This window comes from Rattus norvegicus, chromosome 18, assembly GCF_021556685.1.
Source record: "Rattus norvegicus strain SHRSP/BbbUtx chromosome 18, alternate assembly SHRSP_T2T, whole genome shotgun sequence".
NCBI classification, from domain to species: domain Eukaryota; kingdom Metazoa; phylum Chordata; class Mammalia; order Rodentia; family Muridae; genus Rattus; species Rattus norvegicus.
In genome coordinates this window covers 46,236,409-46,258,519 of record NC_141551.1, presented here as the reverse complement: position 1 = coordinate 46,258,519, position 22,111 = coordinate 46,236,409, and the positions used below count along the sequence as shown (strand labels likewise).

At 36.4% G+C, this 22,111-nt stretch overlaps 1 long non-coding RNA gene across 1 annotated transcript in view; it reads right to left on the bottom strand.

Annotated features, from left to right (window-relative positions):
• Positions 1 to 4,403: 4,403 nt before the first annotated feature.
• LOC103694213 (uncharacterized) overlaps positions 4,404 to 22,111 on the bottom strand; it is a 42,808-nt gene continuing 25,100 nt past the window's right edge. The window contains exons 2-4 of the long non-coding RNA XR_015642962.1: positions 6,240 to 6,351; positions 5,215 to 5,364; positions 4,404 to 4,744 (exon numbers count right to left, since the gene is read on the bottom strand). This is a non-coding gene — a long non-coding RNA (uncharacterized LOC103694213). The remainder of the gene's footprint in view (positions 4,745 to 5,214; positions 5,365 to 6,239; positions 6,352 to 22,111) is intronic.

Genomic DNA, 22,111 nt, shown 5'->3' with positions numbered 1-22,111 from the left:
AAAAAACAAGAAAGGTACTTCTTCATTCTAACCATCTATTCCTGCTGAGACACTGTGCAAAGGAGACCATTTGTAACCAAACTTCTCTCCCCATGTGACTGTAAGTTTTAAGTTCATGCTACATATCTGGACTTCATCAAAGTGTTTAGATGATGGCTGGCTAGAAGTAACCCTGACATCTGGCAGAAATATGAAAAGGACATTTCTTATGGAACTTATAATCTTGGTTCTTAATTTTCCCAAAATGGAAGTTTAGCTACACTTTTAGAAAGAAACAGACACACATATCCAAATACACACAAACATGAACACACAGATATACCTCGACGTCCCACAAATGTAAAAATGTGAAAGCAAATAATAATGGTAGAAATTGATCCATCAAATATCCTATTTAAAAAGAGGCAACAAATGGAAAACTACTTTTAGTAAGTTAAAATAACAGTTTAAAAATTTCAGGGGAATTATAAAACTTTAAGCAGATTAAAAATAACCCAATTAAAAATTTAGAAATAAAATAAAAAGAAATAAAATAAAATAAAAACCTCAAAAGAAATGATTATTAGCTCATACTACAGAAAATAATATGGCGAGATTTACATAAAATTGGACTTGCTGACTTTCTAGAAAGTAAGAGAAACATTACCTCTGAGTAGTAGAAGATATTTTGAGTACCAGAAAAAAAACCAACCCAAAGTAAAAATATTCAAATTAGACTTTCTCAAAATACACTGTGCTCATTAAAATACATCATTCAGAAAACAAAATTTCAAAACAGAGATTGTTACAAAAATAAATTCAAAACATTCATCTTACAAGGAACTTGCATCTAGGGACATAAAAATTCTTTACAACCACATTAACATAATACACTCAACATTTAAGTAGCTGCTGACATCCCAGCACTTAGAGGCTGAGTCATGAGAGGAAGAAGTTCAAGGTCAGCCTGAGGTACATATAAGCAACTCTCTTTCATAAAACCAAAATTAAATGGATGAGTAAACTGCACAATTTTAAAAAAGTAAATAAAAGTCCTGAGCTATTGTATTAGCCATTCTGTAAAGGAGGCCTAAGCTAGAAATAGCCCAGTGTTTATCTGTAGTAAAAGAGCTATATGCAACATCCATTCACGATAAAAGTCACAGTCTTGAAACTGAGCAGAGAGTTCTCCAAGGGATATTTACAAATAGCTAGTAAACACCTTAAAAAGTGTTCAACATTCTTGATCATTGGGAACAAGAATATTAAACCTAAGACTGACTCCATCTCTTCCTACTGAGGGTGGCTATTATCAAGAATTCAAATGACAACTAATTCTGGCAAAGATGTGGGAAAAGGGTAACCCTTATTCACTATTGGAGGAAGTGACAACTGGGACAGATACTAAGGAGAGTGTGGAAGAACCTTACAAATCTAGAAATAGAAATATGACCCAGATATACCACTACTGAACACAACCCAAGAAACTTTATACCATACTTCAGAGATCATGCTCACAACTACACTTAATGCTGTTCTTATCACAACAACAAGGAAATGAACCTAACCTAGGTGCCCGTCAGATGATGAATGGACAATTTAAAATAGGAGATATATACACAGTGGAATTTTATTGAGCTGAAAAGAACAAATTTTAAATATTTAAATAAATAAAGAGTTGGGCAAAATGAGCTGAGTGAGATCACCACGCCCAGCATTATAAATGTTACATGTTCTCTTCTAAATTTAGATTATGGCTTCAAATTTTCAGTTGTGTTGTTTAGCTTGGAGTGCTTGTGGAAGCCAGCAAACTTTCAAAACTGCACCATGAGAGACAGGGTGCCTCAAGGGAGTGGTAATAGTACAATCTTGGTAGAGAAGGCAGAGAAGGAGCAAAATATGTAAGAATTGAAATTGATTGAGGGTGGGTGAAATACAGATATGGAGGATGTGTACCAAAACTAAGGATATACTGGAAAGTTATATGGAAATCTAGTATTTTACAATTCAAGTAAATGTAAAATACTAATAAAAGAGATAAAAGGAGGGTACTTTGCATGGGTGGATAAGGCTGCTTATTCAAAGCCAGGGATTACAAAACAAATACTCAAGCAATGGGTAGGAAATACCACACATGAATTATTAGTTACAGAGGACCCAGGCCCCCTAAAAAACCACATTCTTGCCATCCCTCTTAGTTGCCCAACAGAATTAGATGGCAAGACCTGATTGCTGACAATATCGTGGCATCCTTGGTCTAAGATGTAGAGAATCAAAGCTGGTGATGGACTGGAAGCAGCCTCTTTGTGTGCTACCTTTCATACTCAACAGCCAGGTAGGCTGTTCTGGAAAGAAATCCATCAAAGGTCTTACCCAGCTGAGAAAACTATGAATTCCAGTACCAATCTGCCCTACAAGATGTATGCCCATCTGTTTTCTCTGATTGCATCTGAGCCCACTACACTGAGAGAACCTGTGTTTGGTACTATGAACCATGCAAGAGACATGTGTTGGTGAAGCCATAAGGCTCTGGAGAAAGTTATTACAGGTTTTCAGCTAGAAGGGTGAAGTGTCAAGTTGCCTTTCAAATATATGTTTTAGACCTGTAGACAAATGTTACTCTAGCCTTAATCAGAGAATCCTTTTCTGAATTGAAAGGTGGTGAGCTCACGGCAGCTCAAGGTTCTGAGACTGACAGGTGAGGATCTAGCCCTGAACAAGATGTTTTTAACACCTCCTTTAAGGGTCAGGGAACACTGTGGAAGAGTTCATAGAAAGAGCATAAGAATGGAAGAAGGGCTGTGAAATGTCATATTCTGGTCCTGAAACAGCCATGGAAATCATAATAAATTGAGCTCCCAGTAACTGTGATTACCTCTACTGAGCCTGTACAAGATTGACCCTGTCAATAATTAGTCATGAAGGGGGAGGGGTTGCTCACAAGGCCTTTCCTCACATTGCTGAGCTATCAACAACTAACGGATTCTAGGAAGGAAGACTCATTGTCTCTAGTTGGGTATACACTGGGAAGTCCACCAAACTCCAGTATATAGTTCCAAACTCACAGTGACACAGACTGCCTGGTTAAACTCAGTGAGTCACAAAACAAACGATGGCATTCATATAGGAAAGAGATGTGTTGGAAGAGCTTAATTTAAATGGGATGAAAGAGAAAATATTTTTGAATAATAATATTATTAAATAAAATTGTTCTGATAACAAAATAATTTGCATAATAAAACCTGGGTGAAACTGACAAAGAACAAATTCATTAATACCAAAAGAAAATATGTAAGAATTAAATGTAATAAAAAAGACTTCAGAAGGTGAAAACCAAGATAAATACATCAGCAATTTTTGCTATAAACATGATGGGATAGTAATAAAAAGAACTAGTTAGTAATATATGCAGGAATGTAGAGTCACAATTCAAATATATTTATATGTTGTGAAATCTGAAAATGGGCAAAACTAATTTATACTGGAAGGCATCTATGGAAAGAAGACTAATCCAAACAGAACCTGATAGACTTATTCTAGATATGCCAGTGTTGGTCTTCTTACATCTATATCTACATTGCAAATTTTCATCAAAATGGAGACATATCAGTACATTTGTTCTTCAAAAACACATCAATATAAATAAATCCCAAATAACTATCACGAGGTTAATGCATTGCCTCAGCACTTATATTATAAAGTAAGAGGCATTAGAAATGAAGCATTTGATCTAAGATTTTATAAAATTTATTATATATGTATTCAATGAGTAGCAAGATAAACACTTAGCAAATCCACAGCATAGGAAGTATAAGACTGAAATTAAAAAATACTACAGCAGACATTAAAATTTCTGTAGCCTAATAAAAGTCTATAAATATACTAAACATATATATATTTATATATAGGTTATATATAGTTATATAGTTATAGTCTAAGAAACATTGACAGTCTTAGGCAAAAGGCAAAGAGCAAAAGAAAGAAATTGGAACAGTGTCATGAATTAAAATCTGGATACACTTGTTGTAAAAATAGGAAAATAGGGTTTTATGAATGAATCTTCAAAAATGAAGTGAAATAATTGTAAAAGTACACACCTTCCTGAAAAATTTATCCAAATCAACTTGTCACTAGCAGCATAAACTTTGGGTTCAATTTGAACCAATGAGATGCCATCCATAATTTTAACATTTTCAGCATCGGAAATGACACATTCAAATGAGTTTCCGTTGAATTTCTATTAAACTGTTGGGGAATGATTCATTGAAACCTTATAGAAACGCTTCCAGAAAATACCATACGAGCTGCCACTCTCTAACTCATTTTATGAAACTAATATGACCTTGATACATTTCAGTGAAGGAAAACAGCAAAACACAAAATTCTAGGTTATAATATGTATAAACAAATATGAGAAATCCTAGTTAACTTGTTAGCAATTTTATTTAGCAGTGTACACAAAGATAATTGTTGATGATCAAGTCAGGTTAAGTCTAGAAATAGAATACTGATTCAATTTAGAAAAATTACATGAAATGAGTAAATTTAAGAGGAAAATTGACTGTCAAAAAAATAAGGAAAAAAGAACCATACTATTGAATTCAAAATGACATCCTGCCATACTAACAGCCAGTAGGATACTGGGAATAGCTAATTCTCAAGGGAATCATAACATAAGGGGAGAAAACTCATTCTGGTGTCTCCTCTTCACATTTAACTACAAATCCTAAATAAATCCACGGTAGGGAACTGAAGGCTTCACATGCTGAAAGAGAAGAACAAAACCTATGTCATTATGATCGTCCATGTAAGTAGAAAATTAGCTTTTAAATTAGAAGAATGAGTTATGTTTTAGTAAAAACCTCATGTACAAAAATCAATTTGAAAATTAATTGCCTACACCAAAACTACATACATTTAATTTTAAAGTAGCCACCATTTAAAATAGTAACTAGTAACATAGCATACCTAATAACAGATATATAAAACATATAATAAAACATATATGACATAAATAGCTATTTAGATACAATCATAAATAGTCAAATAAATGAGAGGACATGTTATATTTGTGAAGAAAATTCAATTATTCATTTGATAAATTATAAATTCAATTAAAATTACAAAGCTTTACAGAATTTGAAATTGTTTAGTCTAAAACAGTTACTGCTTAGAATGCCAAAGCCTAAGGGTCATAACACACTGATTTTGTTGCTGTATAACAGAGTGCCTTACCTTGCTCTACCTCAAAATCCATCGCAGTCCACAGTGGATTAGACAGCATTATATTCATCCTCTCTTGACTAAATGAGCAGTAAATCAGGCCAGAGAATAGAAATGTCTTTTGTGGAAATGGAAGCTTGATTCATGGTACGGTTTCTGTTACTGAATAGTGAGCAAAGGATGGATTGCTTAATAAACATAGTGGGATTCCTTATCCACATAGACCATGGATATAAAACTGGCTACAAGCTTAATTCAAGAAGGACAGGCACAGTAAGCATTACTAATAGGAGAAAACAAGCCAAAAATATTAAGGAAAGATAAAAGAGGGCATGATTATAGTCTTAAAGTTTACAGGAGCATTTTGAAGAATTTTAAAACAGAACAAAACGTAATTTTATTATTAAGGTCTTTCATTTTTTTCCAATTAAGAACACGATCTGCCTGTGGTAGTACAAAACACAGACCCTAGTACTCCAGAGACAAAGGGTAGAGGACTGTGAGTTTGCTATGGTCCGGGTTATATCCTGTCTCAAACAAACTCACTAAACACAGAAAAATAGGTAAAATTAAGAAGTTTATCAAATGAAACGATTAACAAAAAGGAAATTATGACACAGATTAGAGGTTTTTTTGGTGCATAAAACTTGCAAAAATCCTTTTTTCTAAGACGTGAAATTGATGTGATAAAATTCTGAAATAAATAAAAAGTTAATGAAAAGTAAAAATAGGAAAAGAAGTGGATAAGATGTTAATAGGTACTTTAGAAGTGATGAGTAATAAATTTAAAAAGATAATATGTTGATCACATCAGGTACAAGTTATTAACATGGAAAATATGGGTCTATATCTATTGGCAAAACAAAGCATTCATTAAGATAAAGAATTGATAAGTTTGCATAAAAGTAGAAATTTTAATTTATATTGTTGGAAATATTTTGGAAACTTTTATAAAATACTAATATTACCAATAAGTTATAATAATTTATAATTTTAATACTTTTCTTTTTAAGTATGTTCTTGCTGCCAACCATTACCAGAAGAAAGATCATGGTGGTGGTTCTGGAACATTCTGTCCTCCATTTCCTAGAAGACCACATTCAGTCATCCAACTAAAGATGGATTCACAGGCTTTGGGAAAAAGTGAATCTGTGAGGACATATACAGACCGTGTATTATTACTCCCTGAACAGTTGCAGTTTGACAACATTGCACAGCTTCTCCACTGAGCTGGGACTATAAATCAGTGACATAACTTAGCCTATAGGAAAGATGTTTCTTGCAAACAAATTTACAAGGTGTGTTGGCCACAGGAAGATTCTAGAATCCACAACTCTTTCACTCTGTCTCTAGTGCCAACACTAATGTTCACTTTTATTAGCAAGTTCTGGATTGTTTTCAGTACTTTGAAGTTTGCAAGCATCTTTGCAGTGTGTTTTCTTAAGTTAGGAGAAAAGTATATAATAATTACTTTTGTTACTTTTAAAACAAAAATACTTGTGTGTGTTCAACGTGATTTTGTACTCTTCAAAATTTTCTTTTTCTTTATTCTTCTCTAATATACTACATCCCAACTAAAGCCTCCCATCCCTCCCTTCCTCCTATCCCCTTCCATGGCCTCTTCCTCCAATCTATTACTCCTTCATTTCCCTTCAGAAACAAGCAGGACTCCCAAATATGGCATAACAAAGATGCAATAAAACTAGGCACAAACCATCATATTAAGGTTGCACAAGGCAACCCAGTAGGAGGAAAGGGGTTCCATGAGCAGGCAAAAGAATCAGAGAGACATCCCTATTTACTCTCATTTTTAAGACTTACACACACACACACACACACACACACACACACACACACACACACAAACTAAACATATACGCATATGTGCAAAGAGGATCTTGTTCAGAACCACACTATCTCCATCATTGCCACTTCAGTCTCTGCCGTAAGAGCCCTGCTTAGTTGATTCTGAGGACCACGTTCTCCTGGTGTCCTCACATCTCTGGCTCCTAAAATCCATCTTCCCTTCTTTTTGTACTCTTAGTAAAACTAGGAGTAGTGACATGTTTTTATTTCTAGTGCTGATAATGTTGAAGGGGGTTATTGAATAGCAAGTGTAGCAAAAATGAGACACTACTGGAAATTGTTAGTTATGATTGAAGATTAAAATATCTAGTAACCATAATATCCCATAATACAGCCAAGAAATATTACTAGCTAAAGATATAGTGGAAACGTTTTGTTCTCCTGATTACCTTTTATCAAATTGATGTGTTTGTACCTTTGGCTTACACAGAATAGAAATGGCTGTAGTTAGCAGAGAATGTTTCTGATCTGTTGGCCTCAGGGTTATGGGCCCAGCAGGCTTCTGCTACTCCACTCTGCTAACGCACATCAAAGGGAAAAGAGACCCTTGGTCCTGGGAAGGCTTGATGCCCCAGTGTAGGGGTCAGGGAGGAAGGAGAGGGTGGGGAGGTGGGTGGAGAAGTACCCTTATAGAAGCAGGGGGAGGGAGAAATTGTAGGGGGTTTCCAGAGGGGCGACTGGGAAAGGGATAATATTTGAAATGTAAATAAATAAAACTTCCAATAAAAAACAATAGCTGTAGTTGTATCAACACAGGTAATAAGCTCTTTGCTAGCTGACACTTCTTGCCAACCAGATCTCTAACCTCAAGAGCTTTTACCAAGCAAGGGTGAGTTCTCAGGGCTCTCTGATCTGCAATCAACACACTGCTTTCCTAGAGCCCTTCTGAATAGCTCCTAAATTCATTGTTTGCTGCAGGGCACTCAGTTCTCCTTAAGAAAGCTGTGCCTCCATGAGTACTGAAAAAATATTAGTTTGGCGAGGCTGAGACTCTGCATAACTCCTCCAGAGGAGACTACCTAAGGATAGTGAATATCCTAAAAGAATTGTGTCTGTACTAGGCTATTCAGAAATATTTATGTTGTCTCAGAGCCAATGAAAGACATTTCCAACAGACACTTTCCAAGCTTTTGAATAGCTTTGCTGTAATAACACGATCAGCCTCATATTGTCTGGCTAAAAAGAAAACACTGTCATTAGAAGGGAAAGATAGGGCTTTACTTTCTCTGTGTTAAAGTGGTATTTTTAAGTCTAAGATTATCAATTTGTTTTGCCATTTACAAGTAGTTGCTCTGATTCAATTGCTTCCGTGGTTCTCTGAGTGCTGATTGTGGGGAGATAACTACATTCCCATAAAAGCTGAACTACCTTCAATCAGGATCAATACAAAGTAAAGGTAAATCATATTTATTTGGTGAAATTTAAATCGAACTGATATCTGTGAAGAAATTTATTCTTGTACAGTATGTGAAACATATTATGTTTTTTCATTTTAATTTCCCAGGATTATAATGCTGTTTATAAAATATGTGTTTGTATTATATAGTAGTATACATAAACTGTCTTTGTCTAAAGCAAATTAAAATAAGTAGAAAAATAAAATGAAGTCAGAAAAAATAAAGAAAATACTGTCTTAGAGCAAGTAATTCCCTCTCAAAAAAATTAAAATCATTTTCAAATAGCTTTCCAGCCATCTATAATCCTTATGGGTGGGGGAAATATGGTTTAATCAATGGACTACAAATCTTTTGTGCTGTCTGGTGAACATAGAAATGGAATTTATTGATACGGTTTTTGATAGTTGAAGAAATGTGTTCTAGGTAGTTTTATGTTTACTTAACACAAGCCAGAATCATTGGTACAGAAGGAATCTCAACTGAAAGCTGCCTCCACAAGTGCCTGCTGTAGGTCATCAATGTAATCAATGGAGAAGGGCCCAGTCCATTGTGGCTGGTGCTGTCTCTGGGTTGGTGGTCCTGGGTTCTGTAAGAAAGCAGGTAGAGCAAGGGCATTGTTTGAATTCCTGCCCTGGCTTCTTTTGATGGTGGACTATGATCTGAAAGTGTAAGCCAAATAAACTTTCCTCCTTCACTTACTTTTTGCTTATGGTGTCTCATCCTGGCAATAGAAATTCTAACTCAGACGGAAGTCAGCTCAATTTTTGGTACTCTTGGTTTACAGATCAATCTTCTTAAACTCCAGTGGAGTTGCAGAATAAAGAAAATACTGGAAGTTCTATCACATCTTCTTCTACAGTTTTAGCCATCTCAATGCCAAGTCACCTATAACTTCACAAATTTGTTAGTCACTTCTTCTCTGGAAACAAATCATCATCGTCATCGTCATCGTCATCGTCATCGTATTCGTCAACATCATCACCATCATCACCACCACCATCACCACCATCATTGTCATCGTCGTCGTCATCATCATAATCATATTTCATATTTCAAGAAATAAGGTTTGGGAAGATAAATCAGTCATCAAAATTCTTGTGGCAGAATCAATGGATCCCTGAAACTCACTGGACAGCTAGTCTATATGGTGAGTCTCCAAACAATTATATATCCTGCATCTAAAGAGAAAGATAGAGTATGGGGAGCAAAGGAAGCCCTTAGCAAATGTGAAAGAAGACAATGAAGTTCTGAATGAATGAGTTATCAACGAGTATAGGCATGTCAAGGACCCCAGTGCTTCAGACCCATGGAAATACTAATGGCTTCTTTGGGTGAGGCTCAGAGGTTTAGCAAAGTCTCCCTCTGGTCCAAGTAAAAGTGTTGAACAATCGAACTTCAGCTAAAACCAGTGTACAAAAACTATGGACTGTAGCTTTGTCTTCTGCCATTTACAGCCTGAGATTGCTCCCCATAGAGAGGCCTCTCACCCATACACAATAATCCCTACTCCTCATGATGTACATAAATACTCTGTTTCCAGGTAGCATAGTAGGTGCCCTCCATCAGAGTAAGTGCTGCCCACAGGATCCCAGGTTTAATGTATGTGTATTAGTTGCTTCTTCAAGTCTTCAGTTGTTCATTCCCAGGTCAGCCCAGTTAGGTTTTCAGGACCAAGTCATGCAAAAATGAGACAGTGCATGCACACTCAGGGAAACAATGACTTTTTAAATACTAGTTAAAGATGCTACAAAAGTACATACATGTATATATTTTACAGAGTACACACGTGTACATATTTTAGAGACAACTTTATATCAAGCAATATGGTGCTGACCTGTAACTCAAGATGTTCAGTGCTAGCCTAAGCTATGTATATAGACTTCATTTCAATAAATAAAACTTGTACAAATATATGTGTAAATATGTATACATACATATCTAGGAGAGGGATGAAAGGCAAGAGGGAAGAAAAAAGGAAGAAAAACTAACACTGTAGTTCACATATACTTATCTCTGATAATAAAAATTATGCAGTATATCATTTGATTCTGCTTTTGAAAATCGTCGGTTTCCTTTAAATTTACCCAATAGAAACTTTTGAAAAATACTTGTGAAGCTTTTATTCTACTGGACATTCATTTGATAGTGTCTAAGGAAAAGGACATTATTTCTACATTAAAAGGATTTATAAAGGTATAAGTGTGAAAGTAATTAAACTAAGTTGATGATATCATAAATATATACAGAATTTCATTCAAAGCTCCATAGCACATGAATAGGGAATTAGTCTTTGTAGTAACAAATGAAACAGAGGAATAGTAATGTAAAGTTTGAACTGTCTTTACAAATTGTAGGACATGGTAAGACAATTAGAAGAAATTGTTCTTGTGGGGTTTTCTGCATTTGAATATGAAAAATCAAAAATACCAAGAAATAGAATGAAGAATGGTAGTTCCTGGAAAATCTGCTGAACAATTAATTTCTAGGTATTGTCACCACCCCCTGACTTCCATGTCATAAGGATTAGGTAGGACTTCATATTTATTACAGTTGTGTACAGAATCTCCTCTCTACTTCCCTTCAGAAGCCTTGTAGTTTGGGCCAAGTAAGGATTCATAATTTATTTCATCACTCTATTCTACATGGTAAAACATATTTCATTTTAGATGTTCAAAAAGAAAACAAATTGTGGTGAGTAATCCAGACATTATTAAAGTACAGTCAACTGGAAAACATTTATTATAACTAACAAATGTAGTATAATATTTCACATAGGATAATATATCAACTACAGAAAAGATGCATGGAAATAGAGAATGCAAGTGCCAAAATAATAATAGTTGCCTTGGGAAAGGAAGTGATCTTTTTCTTATACTTTCATCGGGTTTATAGTTTTTCTATGCACGACGCTATTTTGGAGTAATACAAAGTAGATTTTTTAAACACACATCCTTCAAGTCAATGATAAGCCCAGATCTCTCCACTAGGTAGAGGTGACAGATTGTCATAGCCAGTATTGTTCTGGTTACTTCTGCAACCTCTCTTCTGTTATTTTCCCTAATGTCAACTTCACTAAAAAAAGGCAGTTACCATTTATGATCACAATATTGACACCTTTCTCTTACCTAGAGTTTGCCTCAGAAAACATAACCACATTCTGAAAGCTGATCCTCAGGGCTGCAGGTCAGACCCCAGGAGCATCAATCAGTAACACTTCTTTCTGTACGGTTGAACACTCTGAGCATCAGGTATCATGATGGTCTGTTACATTCTTGGCTTTGCCTTTTAGTTCCCACAAAGTCACTTCAGGAAGCCTGGGCTGCTATATTGGAATGGCTTACTTTTTCCATTTTATCTTAGGGGACACTGCTGGGAAAACAGCTACTTAATATGTCTTCTATGTAGCAGAGATTAGAAAGCAATACTGCAGAAAGCCCTTTGTGTTGGCGTGCATCTTGATGAGGTTTGCTATAGTAAGGCTAAGTAATAGTCATTCAGCTCCTTACAGAGATGCTGGCTCTTGGTTTTAATTTTCTCCATCCTTGTTTCCAATACTTGTTTCCAGCCAGTGTCTGGCCTTAGGAGCTAAATTCTGTAGCATGTTTACTGACGAACTGCGGATGAAATACTTTGATCCTATGTAGGCCCCCCCCCTTAATGTGGCATAATATAGCTTATTGTATAAGTTCTTAAAACTTGATATTTATTTATTTATTTATTTATTTATTTATTTATTTATTTATGTATGTCAGTTGTGCTTTGTTTTTGAGAAAAGGTTTACTGGGTACTGAAGGCTGAGGCGGAACTCACTGTTAACCCATGCTATCCTCCAACTTTTACTCATCCTCCAAGCTCACCCTTAAGATACTGAGCTTATAGGAATGCACCACTATGCCCAACTAAATGGCTACACATTGAAGAGTAGAACCTGAAACAGAGCAGGTACAGAGCACCCATTTAGAGGCAAGTGATGTAATTGCTATGGTAATCATGCTTCATAACATCGCTGCGAGGAAAGTAGGGCAAGATAATATGCTGCTCTGGTGGACATTGGGAGAGGTTATTTCTTTTTCTTTTCTTTTACTCTTTTTCTTTTTTGCCCATAACAAATAATGTATTGAAATGAATTCAAATTTAATACTTCTGTCTTAGTCAGGGTTTCACTGCTGTGAACAGACACCATGACCAAGGCAACTCTTATAAAGGACATTTAACTGGGTCTGGCTTACAGGTTCAGAGGTTCAGTCCATTATCATCAAGGCGAGAACATGGCAGCATCCAGGCAGGCATGGTGCAGGAGGAGCTGAGAGGTCTACATCTTCATTTGAAGGTGGCTAGCAGAAAACTCATTTCTAGACAGCTGAGAGTCTTACAGCCCACACCCACAGTGATACACCTACTCCAACAGGGCCACATCTAATAGTTCTACTCCCTGGGCTGAGCATATACAAACCATCACAACTGCTGAAGCAGGAAGGATAAATTCCCAAACATAATTAAGAGGGATGTAGAGGAGATCAAGCAAAAAGAGATTTTAAAGTTGGATTCTAGTTAGATAGAGGTGAAAAATTTCAAATTAGCTTATCATAATGTAAGGCAAAACTAAGGCTTTTCTTAGGATAAATGGTAATGATTTAAGGGGAACCTTTTTTTTCCATTTATATTTTTTCCTGGTCTTATTTTTTCTTTTATTGGATATTTTCTTTATTTACATTTCAAATGCTATCCCCATTTCCCTGTTTCTCCTCCAACAACCCCCTCCCCCATTCCTCCTCCCCCTGCTTCTATGAGAGTGTTCCCTGACCCATCCAGCCACCTATTCCCTCATGCTTCCTTGCCTTGGCATTCCCCCACACTGGAGCATTGAGTATTCAAAGGACCAAGGGCCTCTCCTCCCATTGATGCCCAACATGGTCATCCTCTGCTACATATGTGGTTGGAGCCTTGGGTCTGTCCATGTGTACTCGTTGGATGGTGGTTTAATCCCTGGGAGATCTGGGGTATCTGGTTAGTTGGTACTGTTTTTTTCTTATCGGGTTGAAAAATCCCTTCAGCTCCTTCAGTCTTTTCTCTAACTCCTCCATTGGGGACCCCATTCTCAGTACAATGGTTGCCTGTGAGCATCTGCCTCTGTATTTGTCAGGTTCTGGCAGAACTTCTCTAAAGATATCCATATCAGACTCCTGTCAGCCAGCACTTCTTGGCATCAGCAATAGTGTCTGGGCTTGGTGACTGTATATGGGATGGACCCCCAGGTAGGGCAGTCTCTGGATGACATTTCCTTTAGTCTCTGCTCCACACTTTGTCTCCTTATTTCCTCCTGTGAATATTTTGTTCCTCTTTCAAAGGACTGAAGGACCCACACTTACTATGGTCCTTCTTCTTGAACTTCATGTGGTCTGGAAGAGAGGTTATTTCTTAAACCACATAGTATACTTCCTTATTCTTCTCTGACCTCACAGGGTGAACCTTGGGGGTTAAATTAACATTGACTTACTTGGCATTATTATGTTCTAGAGGAATGGAAATCAAGAAAATGTAAAGAGTAATTTTAGTGTTGGAGGTCCCAGCCCAGGGCCTTCTGACTGAACTATGAGACACAGAAGCTATAGTTCTGGGTCCTGAGATCTAGAAGCCTATGGCTTCAAGTTATAAAGACATGAGACATGTATATGTCTAGATTCTCAGATCACATAATTACTGCTCTGGGCATTGACTTTTGGTGGCCTTGTACTTACTGACCAACTCAAAGCAGAAGCTATAATTGGCAGAAATACATAAAGATCAATATTTTGGTTTTTGAGTCCTTAGTGTTAGCACCTATGTCTCCCCAAAATAGCTGGTGTTAGATCTGCTGGGCATTTAGTGTTGAAAGCCTTGTCTCTTTGGGTCTTGGGTACTCACTGGAACACTTTCCGCAACCAGGGACCACCATCTCTCATCTTTAACACTTTTCTAGAGGAGATTATCTGTCCTGAAAGAAACAAATCTAGAATGCCAAAGTCACTCTCCAAACCTCTTCAGCTACAATGTTTTTGCAACTGCTACTATTGCCTGTGCAAATGCTACTTCTCACCACCATCTCCACATAGCATAACCAGTGCACACGATTCTGGATTTTACAATGGTCATAGGCAAGAAAGAAAAGACCATTCTGTAAGAACCATTCATTGGGCCTCATATTGCCACCTGAGGGAGCAGAAAGGATCTTCTAGGTGACTCAATCTGTAGGCTGAACAGTCTGGCAATGCAGCCAGGAAAGGGATGACATGGTTATGCTATTCGCCTTCAGGATTGTAGCCTGTGCTAATCACACCACAGCTTCCCCTTCCACCATGACAGGTGCTTCATTTCTACAAATCACAAGCTTCGCACTGAGACATTTGAAAAAGTGTTTTCCCCTTTACCTGAGTGAGAATAGCCTCAGAGTAAGTAGATTTCAAGATAGCTTCATTTGCAGTTATGGTTTCCAAGGTTGTTATAGATGATCTGTAATGGCTATAACAGAAATAACATTTTCTGCATAGTGGTTGTTTCGGCTCCATGACACATAACCACCAAACTGGAGTTGTAGTCCTCAGAGTAGCCATGGAGAGAACAGCCAGTTGCCTTGTTTGCCAAACAGCTGCTTAGCTGTTGGCTCATCGCTTAGAGTCAAGTGTTACGGGGGACACTTGACAACTCCACCTCAAGCAGGTGAATGACTTGTCCCTAACAGGTGGTGTTATTAAAAGGGAAAGGAATCAAGGAGCATCAAAGAATTAAGATAAAATTAACATTAATAAGACTATTTGCATTTCTACGTTATGTTGCTCAAATGTAATTAGTCCTTCTCCCTAATGCTCCAATAGAATGCTGGGTCTGTCTAACCTGTCTCAGGAGAGAAAGAAATCTGCAGGACTATAGGAGAAAGCCATAAAAGACTTCATACCTCGATTTTTTGGGGGCTTTATATTTTCCATCTTTCTACATATATTCATAAAATGTGCATAATTATTTTATTTAAAGCTGTATTCATGCATTCAATTTGAAATATCCTTTTAAAGTAATAACCATTATGGCAGTTGAAGAGTTACATAGTGGTGCTATGATTCTCTTACATGAATTAGCTGTGAAGGACTTCTCTTATGTGTTCATAAGCTACAGGTACTATCCTAAGTTGACAGATCTGTTAGCTTGGGGAGTGACAGCCTCTTTTACAGTTCTGGGACACTGATAATCAGAGCAGATCATGAGGTAGAGATTCATGTGGGAAGCATATGTTAAAACAAGTGTTGTGGTGTGGTAACGGAAAGTTTATTCCAGACACCTTTACACCATAATTGCTGGTTGATGCGCTGTTGAGCATTTTTCATTTTAACAGAGCTGTGAGTTTGCACTTGAGCCTCACAATTTCTCTGAAACATGACAGTTCTTAATTACATATTTTCACATTGATAATAAAATTTTTTCTTTCCTTCTATAAGAATATTTGTAATTGTAAATATGCTTCTTAACTATTTATTAACCTGTTCATTAACCACTGATAATAGTACTTAGGCACACAAATCTCTTTAAGGCCTTGAATTTATTTACTTTTTTATCTTACTTATCTTACTTAAGATACTTATCTTACTTTTTTATTGGTTCATAGGTGACAAGTAATCAGGTGCTGTTATTGTGCATTGTCTTGAAAATCTGTATTTTTTAAAAGCACAGATGTTATGGATACTACCAAACAGCAGAGATTACTTGAAATTTTAAGTCTTAGTACAACTGAAGTTAAAACAAAGGGTTTCAAGATGGTGAACAAAGTGTCATTCAATTATCTATTGATACACCTTTTATCATGAATAAAAGCATGATTAGCATATATCTTTTTTCCCAAAGGCTTGAAACAACCAAAGCTTATCTTACTAAATTCCAGTCTCTTATTTGTCACTAGGAAGGTAAGTTCTGACTACCATCTTCATTCTGCCTGGATGTAGTTCTGATCGTCTAAGAGGAGCTTAATGACTCAGGTAAATATCATCCATAGAACTGCAATCAAGGTGAGTCTTTGTGTGAGTTTTCTGTGATGTTTAGAGAAAGAGAATACACTACTAATGATATGCTCCTGGTCTCTAACTGGTGATAACATTTGTGTTCAAACTATATGACTGATATTAAGTCTCTAAAGGAATGAGAATGTATAACAGGACTGATAGAAGCCTTGCGCCTGCTCAAACATGAGGCTACCTATCATAGACTTGTGTTAAAACTCAGTCAAATTACAGGAAACATGAAGGAAATCTGGGTTCAAAATAATTGCCACGTGTTTCACAATTCTGTGTGTAGGAAGCATTTTGAGCTATTTTTAATTGTTAGAAATTCAGGGAGTGTGTTTTTTCTCCAAGTTTTTCTGTCAGTATGTTTTAGGAAATAACTTTTCCTTAAGTTTGGTAGAAACATAGCATTTTCTAATAATTTCTGAATTGGACATTCAAAAACAATATTTTCTTACAATTCTATATTTATAATTTATACTTAGTAATACTATTATTTGTCTTATTGCAGACAATTATTATTGCAATAATAATTTGTCTTATTGCAGAGATGTGAAAGGTCTAGAAGAAACGGAAGAAGTCAGAGATAACATTTGTGGAAATATAAAAATTATGAAAATAAAAGTAATAACTTCTTGAAGTGTTGCTGTTTATCTTGAAGGAAATAAGTTGAAATCTGCTTTAAAAACAAAGAACAAACAGAAAACCTTCTCTACATGCACTGGAGCTGACTGGGATGATCCATGACGTTCTATCATCTTGAGTGGCTTTAGGCCTATCTATATATTAGCTTGTCACTTCATCTGTGTGGAAAGATAACCATAACAAAAAATTGTCCCTTCAAGATGTCACATGGTAATCATCATGAATCTGTCTCATGGATGCTGTTTGATGGAGATAGGAACTTCAGAAGCACATGGCATTTGTCAGTCTTACATTATTTTAGGGCAAGTACATTTTTCATTACATCGATACTAACAATGATAAGGTTGTTTTCTAAATGTACCAGGGATAACTCATCACTTACAGATGTAGACATGAAAATATAGTTAGTCGGGTTTGTTATTTGTTCCCTGAGTGTATCGTAAATTTTTGCTATATCCTGCTTCTTTGTGTCATGGGGATAATAGACTCATCCTGGGGTTAAGGTAGGCTGACCAAAGGGGTTTTAAATTCACTGTGAGTCGATTGCTTTAGATGATCGACAGACTTGTTCTCACCTCATCATAGCTTATAGGTAGGTGGCATATCCCTACATCATGCAATAAGAGCTTGACTTTGATGATCTGGCTTCAGCAGAACCACAGTCTACAAATATCCCTGGGTCTACACACCAGCCTTTGACTTTCTTTCATTTGAAAGTTGCAGCTCTCCCTCCTCTTTCTACTTTCTTGTTCTCTTTTGATTCCTTTCCAGTATGAAAATATCAAAATTGCTATTAGTTTGTGTTAATATGATTAATCAGAATCTAAAAGAAAAATACCTTAGCAACTTCTTAAATTCTAATTGAAATGAATCACTGATCCATTGATGGCTAGATAGAGTTTAAATAGTGTTGCTTTGTTTGTGCTTCACTAGACCATTATTTTTGTGTAATTACTATACAGTATCTATGTTGAAATGTAATTAGCAATTCAGTCTCTAATTACATAATCAGTAGTAATTATTAATTCATTGAGTTTTCATGCATATGTGAGCCAATGTTCTTCTGAATGTTCTAGAATATAAATTCCATGTGATTTGTTTACATGGACAACATTGTAATTCACTGGAAATGAATGCACATTTGTTTCAATAATTATAAGTTTAGACTTTTAGTAGTGTCATAATGGACTAGTTATCAAAATTTTCTAAGCCTGTTTTCTATCTCCAATATTAGGGAATAATTTTCATAGTTCTAAAAAAACAGTTTTTAAAAAGATAAAATTGTTAGTCTTTGAAAAATACAAAGCAAATAAATGTCCAAATTTTACTTAATTATCATGAAGGAAACATTAAAGTTGTTATAATAAATTCAAGGGAGAATTCAAAATTAAATGCAGATATAGACAACTGGAAATGTAGGATAAATTTACAATTAAATAGGGGGAGCAATTATCTCTCTACATTAGTAATCCGTTTATCCCTGTTTAATCAAACACAATGCATTTCATTCATTTTATCCAATATACAGAGATGTAAAGAGTTCAAAACCAATGTAAGATATAAATCTAATAGAATTAGATAACTAAAAAAGGCATGGAGTGAAAAGTACTGAAAATTTTTACTCTTTGAAAATTTTATGCATTTTTTCCTTAAACAGTTGTTCTGGCAGTTAATTATTAAATTGATGGTAAATTTGTATATTATGTGTCATTTTCCTTTTATGTATATATAAATAAATCAGATGCATATACTTAAAATCTTTGAAAGTCTCTCCTTGTGTAATTAGCAAAACTCTTAATACATGAAATATGAATATATATCAGTTCAATAGGATCAGCCATATGAAGATTCAATCTCCTTACTGAATGAATGGAAAAATTCTGACTAAAAGAAGTCTTTTTTTTTTTTTATTAACTTGAGTATTTCTTATATACATTTCGAGTGTTATTCCCTTTCCCGGTTTCCGGGCAAACATCCCCCTCCCCCCTCCCCTTCCTTATGGGTGTTCCCCTCCCCATCCTCCCCCCGCTTGCCGCCCTCCCCCCAACAATCTAGTTCAGAGGGGGTTCAGTCTTAGCAGGACCCAGGGCTTCCCCTTCCACTGGTGCTCTTACTAGGATATTCATTGCTACCTATGGGGTCAGAGTCCAGGGTCAGTCCATGTATAGACTTTAGGTAGTGGCTTAGTCCCTGGAAGCTCTGGTTGCTTGGCATTGTTGTGCATATGGGGTCTCGAGCCCCTTCAAGCTCTTCCAGTTCTTTCTCTGATTCCTTCAGCGGGGGTCCTATTCTCAATTCAGTGGTTTGCTGATGGCATAAGCCTCTATGTTTGCTGTATTCTGGCTGTGTCTCTCCAGAGAGATCTATATCCAGCTCCTGTCAGCCTGCACTTCTTTGCTTCATCCATCTTGTTTAATTGGATGGCTGTGTATGCATGGGCCACATGTGGGGCAGGCTCTGAATGGGTGTTCCTTCTGTGTCTGTTTTAATTTTTGCCTCTCTATTCCCTGCCAAGGGTATTCTTGTTCCCCTTTTAAAGAAGTAGTGAAGCATTCACATTTTGATCATCCGTCTTGAGTTTCATTTTTTCTACGCATCTAGGGTAATTCAAGCATTTGGGCTAATAGCCACTTATCAATGAGTGCATACCATGTGTGTTTTTCTGTGAATGGGTTACCTCACTCAGGATGATATTTTCCAGTTCCGACCATTTGCCTGCGAATTTCATAAAGTCATTGTTTTTGATAGCTGAGTAATATTCCATTGTGTAGATGTACCACATTTTCTGTATACATTCCTCTGTTGAAGGGGATCTGGGTTCTTTCCAGCTTCTGGCTATTATAAATAAGGCTGCGATGAACATAGTGGAGCATGTGTCTTTTTTATATGTTGGGGCATCTTTTGGGTATATGCCCAAGAGAGGTATAGCTGGATCCTCAGGCAGTTCAATGTCCAATTCTCTGAGGAACCTCCAGACTGATTTCCAGAATGGTTGTACCAGTCTGCAATCCCACCAACAATGGAGGAGTGTTCCTCTTTCTCTGCATCCTCGCCAGCATTTGCTGTCACCTGAGTTTTTGATCTTAGCCATTCTCACTGGTGTGAGGTGAAATCTCAGGGTTGTTTTGATTTGCATTTCCCTTATGACTAAAGATGTTGAACATTTCTTTAGGTGTTTCTCAGCCATTCAGCATTCCTCAGCTGTGAATTCTTTGTTTAGCTCTGAACCCCATTTTTAATAGGGTTATTTGTCTCCCTGCGGTCTAACTTCTTGAGTTCTTTGTATATTTTGGATATAAGGCCTCTATCTGTTGTAGGATTGGTAAAGATCTTTTCCCAATCTGTTGGTTGCCGTTTTGTCCTAACCACAGTGTCCTTTGCCTTACAAAAGCTTTGCAGTTTTATGAGATCTCATTTGTCGATTCTTGATCTTAGAGCATAAGTCATTGGTGTTTTGTTCAGGAAATTTTTTCCAGTGCCCATGTGTTCCAGATGCTTCCCTAGTTTTTCTTCTATTAGTTTGTGTGTATGTGGTTTGATGTGGAGGTCCTTGATCCATTGGACTTAAGCTTTGTACAGGGTGATAAGCATGGATCGATCTGCATTCTTCTACATGTTGACCTCCAGTTGAACCAGCACCATTTGCTGAAAATGCTATCTTTTTTCCATTTGATGGTTTTGGCTCCTTTGTCAAAAATCAAGAGCCCTTAGGTGTGTGGGTTCATTTCTGGGTCTTCAATTCTGTTCCATTGGTCGATCTGTCTGTCTCTGTACCAATACCATGCAGTTTTTATCACAATTGCTCTGTAATACTGCTTCAGTTCAGGGATAGTGATTTCCCCTGAAGTCCTTTTATTGTTGAGGATAGTTTTAGCTATCCTGGGATTTTTGTTATTCCAGATGAATTTGCAAATTGTTCTGTATAACTCTTTGAAAAATTGGATGGGAATTTTGATGGGGATTGCATTGAATCTGTAGATCGCTTTTGGTAAAGTGGCCATTTTTACTATATTAATCCTGCCAATCCATGAGCATGGGAGATCTTTCCATCTTCTGAGGACTTCTTAAATTTCTTTCTTCAGAGTCTTGAAGTTCTTATTGTACAAATCTTTCACTTGCTTGGTTAAAGTCACACCGAGGTACTTTATATTATTTGGGTCTATTATGAAGGGTGTCATTTCCCTAATTTCTTTCTCGGCTTGTTTCTCTTTTGTGTAGAGGAAGGCTACTGATTTATTTGAGTTAATTTTATAGCCAGCCACTTTGCTGAAGTTGTTTATCAGCTTTAGTAGTTCTCTGGTGGAACTTTTGGGATCACTTAAATATACTAGCATATCATCTGCAAACAGTGATATTTTGACTTCTTCTTTTCCGATCTGTATCCCCTTGACCTCCTTTTGTTGTCTGATTGCTCTGGCTAGAACTTCAAGAACTATATTGAATAAGTAGGGAGAGAGTGGGCAGCCTTGTCTAGTCCCTGAATTTAGTGGGATTGCTTCGAGTTTCTCTCCATTTAGTTTAATGTTAGCAACTGGTTTGCTGTATATGGCTTTTACTATGTTCAGGTATGGGCCTTGAATTCCTATTCTTTCCAGGACTTTTATCATGAAGGGGTGTTGAATTTTGTCAAATGCTTTCTCAGCGTCTAATGAAATGATCATGTGGTTTTGTTCTTTCAGTTTGTTTATATAATGGATCACGTTGATGGTTTTCCGTATATTAAACCATCCCTGCATGCCTGAGAGGAAGCTTACTTGATCATGGTGGATGATTGTTTTGATGTGCTCTTGGATTCGGTTTGCCAGAATTTTATTGAGTATTTTTGCGTCGATATTCATAAGGGAAATTGGTCTGAAGTTCTCTTTCTTTGTTGGGTCTTTGTGTGGTTTAGGTATAAGAGTAATTGTGGCTTCATAGAAAAAATTCGGTAGTGCTCCATCTTTTTGAATTTTCTGGAATAGTTTGGATAATATTGGT